At 40.4% G+C, this 10,000-nt stretch overlaps 1 protein-coding gene across 10 annotated transcripts in view; it reads left to right on the top strand.

Moving 5' to 3' along the window:
• LOC143032878 (L-threonine ammonia-lyase-like) overlaps nt 1-10,000 on the top strand; it is a 200,197-nt gene that overhangs the window by 158,821 nt on the left and 31,376 nt on the right. The window lies entirely within an intron of this gene.

Genomic DNA, 10,000 nt, shown 5'->3' with positions numbered 1-10,000 from the left:
ATATATATATATATATAGATAGATATATATGTATATATACATATATATATATATATATATATATAGATAGATATATAGATAGATAGATAAATAGATATTCAAGTAACCACTAGGAAAATGAGAATTTGGTAAGTGGTTACTTGCATATTTTGTGAATCACGTGTTGTTTGTGATTTCTTTGCATATATATATATATATATATATATATATATATATATATATATACATATGTATATATCTATATATATAGTATATATATATGTATATATATGTATATATATATATATATATGTATGTATATATATATATATATATATATATATATATATACATATATTCACAAAACCAAAATGTAGTTGTACATTTGCAAAATGTTTAGATATAACACTGTCGGAGAAACAAAGCAAAAGAAACAGAAGATATTATATTTCGACCTAAAACTGCAATTGGATTGATAAATAATTTCCGGGTTGTTCCAATCTAATCGGTGATCCTTTGTGGAACAAACCGGAAATTATTTATAAATCCAATTGTAGTTTTAGGAGAAAGGTAATCGAATATTTTCTTATTACATATCTGCCAAATTTTAATACTTCCAAAGGCCAATGGTCACCAGATTGCATCACAACTTATGCTGTTAATAGATTGTTACCACCTATCTCGAGTCCGCCCCACCTCGGACATGTGACTTGAGCCACCTTCCCCTGTTCCTATTTTTGTACCATTCTTGTTGTATATATTCATGTCATCTAACTTTTGTACTTATCTGCTGAAGAGGACCACAGTTGTGGTCGAAATATACAGATCTTCTGTTTCTTTTGCTTTGTTTCTCCGACAGTGGGTTATATTTCAATATATATATATATATATATATATATATATATATATATATATATATATGTGTGTGTGTGTATATATATATATATATATATATATATATATATATATATGCAAAGTAGACCACTTGGAAAAAGAAACTAACGAAGCAGAGCGCTTTCGTATATTACATCTTCAGTGCAACAAGTTGCACTGAAGTAATATACGAAAGCGCTCTGCTTCGTTAGTTTCTTTTTCCAAGTGGTCTACTTTGCATAAGTGAACACACGTACCCGTGTTCTTATTAGCATATATATATATATATATATATATATATATATATATATATATATATATATATATACAGTATATATATATGTATATATATATGTATGTATTTATATATAAATATATACATATATATATACTATTCAATACATAATAGACAGAGTTTATCACAATGACACTACTCCTAAATGTAATATCCCAGAAAAAGTAATGAGAGCCCTTCTGGAATGTTGCACCAAAGAAGCCCCTTTTGTGTGCCCCAGCGGAAATGAATAATAACAAACCGATGGAGTTGCAATGTGATCACCACTAGGAGTACTTTTTGTTAACTTTTTAAGGGAAGCCTCGAAAATGAAATTTTCTCATCTGCAAAAACCTAAAATTTACTGCAGATGTATAGACGATATCTTCGTCAAAGATGAACATAACCAATAAATAGAAGATCTAAAACAACGATTAATAGAGGTATTTAGTATAAATTTTACCACTGAATATAGTTGTGTGAACATTATGACGAATGTGGATAGGAGGTAAAGGGAACACGGTTGAGGGAAACACATTTATTCCTGATTAGTTTCGACTGAGTGGCTTCTTCAGAGGAATAGTGTTTGAAGTCAAGCTGGTCAATATATATATGACAGAAAAAGGGAACGTGGCAATGTGTCTGGTTAGTCCCCAACTCGACGTCATCTGCCGGTGTGACGAGTTGTCGCAGCGGGTGGACAAAATATCCGCCTGTTGGTCGTCGCTTGGCTGCGCTGTCCGTCTGGATCAGGGGCTTTGTGTATTTTGTCCAAGATGACGAAGCGTGCTGCTGATTTAGCCTATATCAAATCCCCAGTCCTCTTATTGATTTTATCCTGGATGTTGATGAACACGGACTCCATCGCCTTTCTTTCTTGTCTTGTGAGGTTATCCATAAGAATTTTTGCCTTGTCCCATTTCGGTAGATGGCCTCGTTCGTCGACATGATTTACTATCGCACTGCTAACCCTGTGGTGTCTAACATCTGCTTAGTGTTCTTTTATTCTAGTGTCTAGGCCCCTGCTAGTTTCACCGATGTATTTCTTATCACATCCACCACACGGGATTTCATATACTACACTGTTCTTATTTATGGTTGGGTCTTGTTTCTTTGTTATAAGGTACCTGTAGATGTCACTAGACAAATATATGTTCTTTGTTATAAGGTACCTGTAGATGTCACTAGACAAATATTGGAGGACGATATGGTTTTGTCTAGGTCTCTCGTTAGAATGGAATTTGGGACCACCCAATACTTAGTGTTGGCTTTTTCTCTTTTGTTGTGTAGGATATTACGGGCCTTCTCCTCCAGGGTGCAAAGTAATCCTTTAGGGTATTTGAGTCTTTCAAATGTCGTTTTTATCACTTCTATTTCTTCCGCAAAGAATTCGTCAGTGCAAATACGAAACACTCTTAAGAAAAGGCCTATCACCACACCAATCTTCGTCCTCTTATCATGTGCACTGTAGTAACGAATGAAGTCATTCTTATTCGTCGGTTTCCTGTAAACTTTGAATTTAACATCACACCCTGACCTTACTAATACGGTGTCTAGAAAAAGTAATTGTCCGTCTATCTCACTTTCGATCGTGAATTGGATGTTAGAATTCACACTATTGAGCTTGGATAAGTTTTCAATTTTTGTATTGTAGTAGGTAATCACTAGTTAGGAATAAAAGTATTTCCCTCAGCCCGTGTTCCCTTTACCTCCTATCCACACTGAACACAGTATAGATGAGTCCCTTCCCTTTTTAGATACATTAGTAAAACAGAGAGACGATGGCACTTACACCACTTCTGTATACATAAAAACATCTAATTCAGGACATTGCCTAAGTGGGACTAGTGAATGTCCCCAAAGATACAAAGATTCAGCCATCAGCACCTATATTAGAAGGTCCCTCAATCACTATGATAATTGGCAAGCAGTACATAGCGAGTTAGAAAGAGCTTCTCAGACCCTTATAGATAATGGATTCGCCAATAAGGATACAGAGCAAATCACAAATAGAATCTTAGACAAATGGCACTTGGACAAAAACCACCAGGACACTAATGTAAAAAACCTGATTAAAGTACATTATAAGTCCCTCTTCTCCACAGCCTACAAAGAAGATGAAAGAATCATGCAACATATTATTAAAAGAAAAGCTAAGGAAAATTCTAAAGTAGAATCAATTATATATTATAAAAAAAATCTCAACTGCTATTGAAGAACAATGCAATGAAGTGACCTTCAGAGAACTCACGTTATATATAGGTATACTTGTAAATTTGGGGACTGTGCAACTCAACCTTCAACCTGTATTGGCATGTGTTGGTTTTGATCTTCGGTGGATCACAAATTTTTTGTAAGGAGGAGGAAGTTTGGTAGCGTAGTCGTTCCTTGAGACGTGGAAGCGAAGTTCAGTAGGACAGTGAGCCGGTTGAGAAAAGCAGAGATAGTTTCTTTGCTTTATTGATGCGATTTGTCCAGACTGTGTCCAGATTTCCAAGTCTTTCTACGTGCCTGATGACTGGGTCTTATAAGGGGGAACTCAGATGAGTTGCCAACAACAAATTACGTACAATAGTTTAAATTACAGGGAGCCAATATGGCCTGACTAGCGTTAAGGTAAGGCTCAAATATTTGTGATTAAGTTACATAATTCTAATCCTTAGTCTACATATATACAATCTATGTCCAAGTGGACATAGAACCATAGGAGAAATAAATGAGGAATACTGATGTCTTGTGGCATCAAGCTTCGACCGTTGAAGTTGAAGAGTGCAACGTGGGCTGGCCGGTTGACTCGGAGATAATTGCTCTTTGACCCTGCTCGACCTGAGAGATGAGGTCTTGAGCGGGCTCACTACCACAAAACTCTTCATACGTGCATGCGTGTGCACTGGTGCTAGCTGGTAAGCACAGAGACCGTTGGTATGCAAATGCGTGCAACATGAATGCTCGGCCTGGCTGCCATCCGATGACCTCACCCGGGATACTCGTGTAGGGCATAAGTAATCACCTTAAAAAGTAAAAATAGTGGCATAGACATGATATATGTGGAATTTAAGGGTACCATATGAGAGAGATGGAAAACATGAAGATAGCAATGATGACATGATAAAAAGTAGATACAATTCAGTTCACCCAAGGATCTGATCTACAAGGATGGTCCTTGTCTTAGACTGTATCTAGGAAGAGAAGTAGATGTTGGGGTGGGTAGGGTGGGAGAATCTTGAGCCGGAATGGGTGTTGGGGTAGGTGAGGGGATATGCTGAGTGTTGCAAGGAAGCGTGTTGCGAGCAAAGGGTTTTGATTTCATTATTCGGTAGGATGTCAAGAACGCAAAATAGTCCTATGAACTTTTCAGAGATGTTGGAGTACGGTTTTGTTCGTACACAATGTCTTCGATTGCAATCTTGCAATGTCTTGCTCCTGCATCATGGAGCCGTGCCATATCCATCTTTGAGTAAGGGAGTCATTAATTCTCTTGAAGAGAGTGTTGAAATTCTGGATTTTGACTTTAACATAATCACTGAAGATATATGTGGGGGGTAAGTCTGAAGTGAGAAGATCATATGGGAGCTTTTTATCCGAACCAAAAGGGACAAAATGTGGAGACTCCGATATTGACCTATTAATTGCCCTGTTCATGGAGGCTTGAATCATTGGTACATGTTCATCCCAAGATGAGAGTGTGTCTGAGGCTAGGTTGGTAAGGTAAGGTGTTACATTTTTTATGCTAAAAATGTTATATTGTTTGTGTGTATGTCATTGTTAAATTCGGTGCCGTCATCTGAGATCAGTGTTTTTGGAATGGTGTATCGGCATATGACCTTGTCAACCAGTGTCTGTGCGACTTGCTGCACAGTCTTGTCTTGCAGCGGTGAGAGAATGGAGAAACGAAGAAATCATCTACACAGACAAAGAGGTATTGGTTTCCGCCAGAGGTGCGTGGCAATTTAAGAAGGTCGATAGCAATGGTCTCGAGGGGCTTGCAAAGGGCTGGATATGTTGAAATTGGAGCTTGACTGCTAATGTGACCTTTGTGATGACAAAGAGTGACAAGAATCTACGTGATCGGGGATATTTTTCCTCATAGTGGGCCAGATTTATCTCAATCTGGCTTGTGAGAGACACTTGTCCTTTCCTGGGTGACCAGCAATGGGTGAGTCGTGTACCAGCTTCAGTACTTCAGGAATGAGTTCGGTAGGAATTACGAGCTGGAGCACTGAGCGGTTAGGTTCGTGTTTGTTTTTGAGTTTTGTTTTGTGATACAGGATTTCGTCTATCATGGTGTAGTTTTCGATGTTGGAGGGAAATCATCAGTGTTCGTTGTATCGCCTGAAGTGAGGAAATACATCACGCATTTCCAAAGGAGATCTGACTTTTGCGCTGCGGCAATATGCACTTGCGTAAGGTTTACTGGAATTGACACTTGATTGATGGTCGCTACATCTCTACTTAGGGCGTCAGCAACGACATTCGCTTTGCCGTGAACAAAATTGAAGGTGGGCATGAATTCTTGAATCGTAAGGAACCAAGATGCTAGTTTGCCTGTGAGATTTTTTTCCTTTGAAAAGGTGCAGAATTGGTCGGTGATCTGTGTGTATATGTATCTCATAGCCAAGTATGATTTCTTTGAAGTGTTTGAGTGCGTAATTTTGTTCGTGTTTGTTAAGCATGCGGCTAGCATACAGAGTAGACTTGAGTTTCGAGTCATGTTGTTGCATGAGCACCGCGCCGATGCCTGTGTAGGACGCGTCTGTGTAGAGCGTGAATGGAAGCTTGTGGTCGGGGAACGCTAGGACAGGCGCCGTTGTTAAGGTTGTTTTTAAGTCATTGAATGCTTTCTCTTGGTCAGGTGTCCAATTAAAGGGAGTGTATTTCTTAAGTAAGACGGTTAAGGGTGCTGCTATGCCAGTGTATCCTTTGATAAACCGTCTGTAAAAACAAGAGAGACCAAGGAAGGATCGGATGTGATCAGAAGAATTAGGGCGTGGAAACTTTATGATTGCCTTGACCTTGTCCTTCTAGGTTGATATGCCTTGTGAGTTAAGGACGTGTGCTAGGAAGCGTATTTCCTTCTGAAGGAAGGAAGTCTTCTTAAGCTTCAGTTTAAGACCTGCCTTTGCTAGCCGGGAGAGGACAGTTTCAAGCGTGTATAAGTATTCACTGATAGATTTGGAAGCTATGATAATGTCATCTAAGTACATGAATACTGAGTGTCCTATGATTCCTTCTAATACTGTGTACAGGAGACGAGTGAAGACAGAGGGCGCTGAAACAAGTCCCATGGCAAGGCGTTTGAATTCATAGTGTCCACTGTTTGTACTGAAAGCTGTGAGAGGTTTGGACTGTGCATCAAGGGGGATTTGGAAATAACCCGACATGAGGTCGAGAGTTCTAAAGACAGTGCTATTTTCACCGATGGAGTGTAAAATGTCGTCTAGATGAGGGAGTGGATGTCTTTAGGGTATAGTGAGTTGGTTGAGTTTCCTGAAATCAACAACTGGACGGAATGAACCGCCGTTTTGGGGAACAACGAAAAGAGGGAAATTCCATTCCGACAGGCTGGGCTCTATAATATCCTGTTTGATCATATCCGTGATGAGATCGTCTACAATGTTTCGTTTACTGTGTGGTAATCTGTATGCAGGGATATACAGTAGTTTTGCTTTCTCCCGAAGGTGTATATGGTCTTCGATGAAGTTTGTGTGTCTAAGAGGTTCACCTGGTAATGCAATTGTATGTCTGAACTTGTTACAGAGAGTGAGTAAATCAGCTTGATCATCAGGGAAATGTACGGGATTGAAATGAGATGCATGAATGGTCTCCTGTACGCTGGAGGTAACAGTACATATTTGAGAAGGGTTTTTGTTTTCTAAGATTTGAATACGTGATGTGTATGCAAGGAAATCACAAATGTTGATGCCAATGGTGAGATTGATGAGAGCATTTGTATTATTTGCAATCAATATGCACGTATGACCTTTCTTAGAAGTGATGCTGATGGTGGAAAGGAGGGATATACCATTTACGGGGCATGTCTCTGGGATGCATAGTACATCGGTATCTGGGGCTTGAAAAATACGTACGTGTGCCTTGGTGTACTCATAAGGGAACAGCATTTTTGGGCTGATGATAACTGCATGAGTGGGAGTGAAGGTAGATGCAACTTGAGAGATAGGGGCAGATTTCAGGTTGAACTCTTGCATGAGAGGTAAAGTGTCTCTGTTTGACGCAGATGTATTTTCGGTGCGCAAAGTGTGCTTCGTGTTGCGCCTAGCCGACTTTGGCATGGGAGCTGCGTTCTTATGTCTGTTGCGTGTGTGATGTGTGTCACTCGATGTGGTTATGTTAGAAGTGGAGTGCTGTGTTGGAGCATGAGTGTGTGAGCACGTGTCTGTTTGCTTTGTGTCTGTCTGCTCTAGCTTGGCCACGTGTGTTTTGTTGACAGTTTGTGTGCTTGGGGGATTCAAGGCAGGAATGAAATAGTTGGCATATAGGATGCCGTGCTGGGCAGGATATATGACAATGTCGTTCTGCTGCATCCATGTCAAGCCTAAAAGGATGTCGGCGGGGAAATAGACATCAGCTATGTAGACCGTAAGTGGGATGGGTGGGCATTGAGGTTAAAGGAAAATGTCCAACGAGAATTTACCAAGGATAGGGAGGGGTACACTACCGACGTTAGCTAAGGGAATATCAGGGGGCTCTAGGATCATGACTATCTTAGTTTTCAAACAGAGGTTGTCGAAGGTGAATGTGGACATTATGTTGTTAGTTTGCTGTTGCTTACAGTAGCCTTGAAAACCATGGAAGTTGAAGAATTGTCTGCGTTGTTCGTGGTAAGTACGGGGAGAGTGTGTGAGTTAAAGTCCTTGTATGGTTGAGCTTGTGTGTGGGTGCGTGTGTTGCTCCTGTCTGGCAGTCATGCTGAAGTAGTATGTTGTGCTTTCCTGGTAGGGGAGCGTTGTGGTGAAACAAGTTTCTGCTGTGTTCGCGCTTGGAGAACACGGCAATGTTTAGTGGTGTGGTAGCATGCACCGTGGTAATCGCAGTGACGAGTTGGCTGTGTTGGGTATCTGTAGTAACATCTGCTCGTGGTGTGTCCATGGTGTGTCCGGGTCTGTGAGGGTGATCGATGGCGCGAGCGTGTGCGTGAGCGTGATATTTCTCTCAGTCTATTGGTTTGGGAGTGAGATGTGTTGACCTGGGCTACTGTGAGGGTGTGAGTAGGGGTGAGAGGAAGAGATTGGCTGTGGATGGAAGAGAGTGTCTGATCAGTGTCTGAAAATTTTCTAGAGAATTCTGCTAAGGTGGTGCCTGGTGTTAAAGCGAATTTACCAGCTGCTTAGATTGTGTCTGGGTGGAGCTGTAAGAGTAGACGGAAATATGCGAGGAGGAAGACAAGGTGTTCGAAGTCGATCTTACCATCCGTTACCCAGGCAGAGTGGGTGAGCCTTTCTCTAATTTTACTTTTGAAATCACTAGCTATTTTGACCGATCGTTTTTTGTTTTGTATGGTCCGCTGTTGTATGTTTTGGCTAGAGTGTAAAGTGGTGAAAGGGAACCGAGTTGGTTGAATTTGGCGAAAGACAGTTGAAACTGTTTGAGAAAGTTTGTTTCTTGGAAAATGTCAATCTGTACGATGTCTCCTGCTACCGTGTCATTGAGATCAATTCTCGATGTGATAATAGCGATCTTAGTCTTGTCGTCCTTTGTGCCTGTCCGATCTATTTCTGATTGTACGTCAGCCAAAAGCGTGTGGAGTGGGACGCGTTGGATTTTTGGACCGCGTTCATGCACTGAGAGCAATAAAACACTGTGGAAACACTTGGTAAAGTAAGGTGATTTGTATCTACTTACCAAAGTTGAAAGTGTGGAGTTTGGTTCGCGAAGCAATGATGCTGAGGGTGATGATGGGATGAGAGACGCAGATGATGGAACTGTGAACAAAGAAATAGTATGAATATGTGTACCCAAATAACGCGAGAAAAATTACAATATGGAAAGAGATTTGATATATGTGGAGGACTCGTAGAAGGAATGCTACTTTCTTAGAGTGTTGGCGGGTCGGAGAGTTGGATGGGCGTAGGTGGAGCGTAGCAGGTGGGTCGAGGAAAATGACGGCGTCCTTTGTTGTGGGGTTTTGTCCGAGAGCGTTAGACTGTTGGGCGCAGAGGCTGCTGGTTTGCTGTTGCTGGGCGAGTTGAGAGATTCTGTCCGAAGGTGGTGTTGCTGGGGCTTGAGACTAGTGTAGTCGTTGAATAATGCGGTGATGTTTTGTGACATCAAGCTTCGACCGTTGGAGTTGAAGCAGGCAACGTGGGCTGGCTGGTTGACTCGGAGATAATTGCTCTTTGACCCTGCTCGACTTGAGAGATGAGGTCTTGAGTGGGCTCACTACCACAAAACTCTTCATACGTGCATGCGTGCAACACATGACAAAAATTAAGTTCTCATTCCGGTTGTCATACTACCTCTTCTCAGGAGCTCCCAAAAACCACCATCATTCAGCTCACAAGAGAATATTAAAAAAAAAAGACACTTTAGTAGAAAACATAGAAGTGCATTCAATCAGATATTCATACTCTAGCCACTGATTAAGCAACAAGAAGTGTGAAAACGCATTCTGGCCAGTATTTTCTTTAGGTAGCCATGCCCAAGTTAATGTACAAAACAATGTCATATGGAGACATTATATGACAACTTCCTGTGGAAGGAAAAAATGCTCTCAGAGAAAGAGAATAAGCAGATAAAAAAAATATGCAATAATAATCTTGCCATAGATTTTAATCAGATATGCGAAAATTTCCTGCCCATATATACAAAAAATATATATACACATATGTGTATATATACATATATATATATACATAT

This window comes from Oratosquilla oratoria, chromosome 14, assembly GCF_046742065.1.
Source record: "Oratosquilla oratoria isolate Oo_2021 chromosome 14, ASM4674206v1, whole genome shotgun sequence".
Classification (NCBI taxonomy): Eukaryota; Metazoa; Arthropoda; class Malacostraca; order Stomatopoda; family Squillidae; genus Oratosquilla; species Oratosquilla oratoria.
This window is presented reverse-complemented; position numbering and strand designations above follow the sequence as displayed.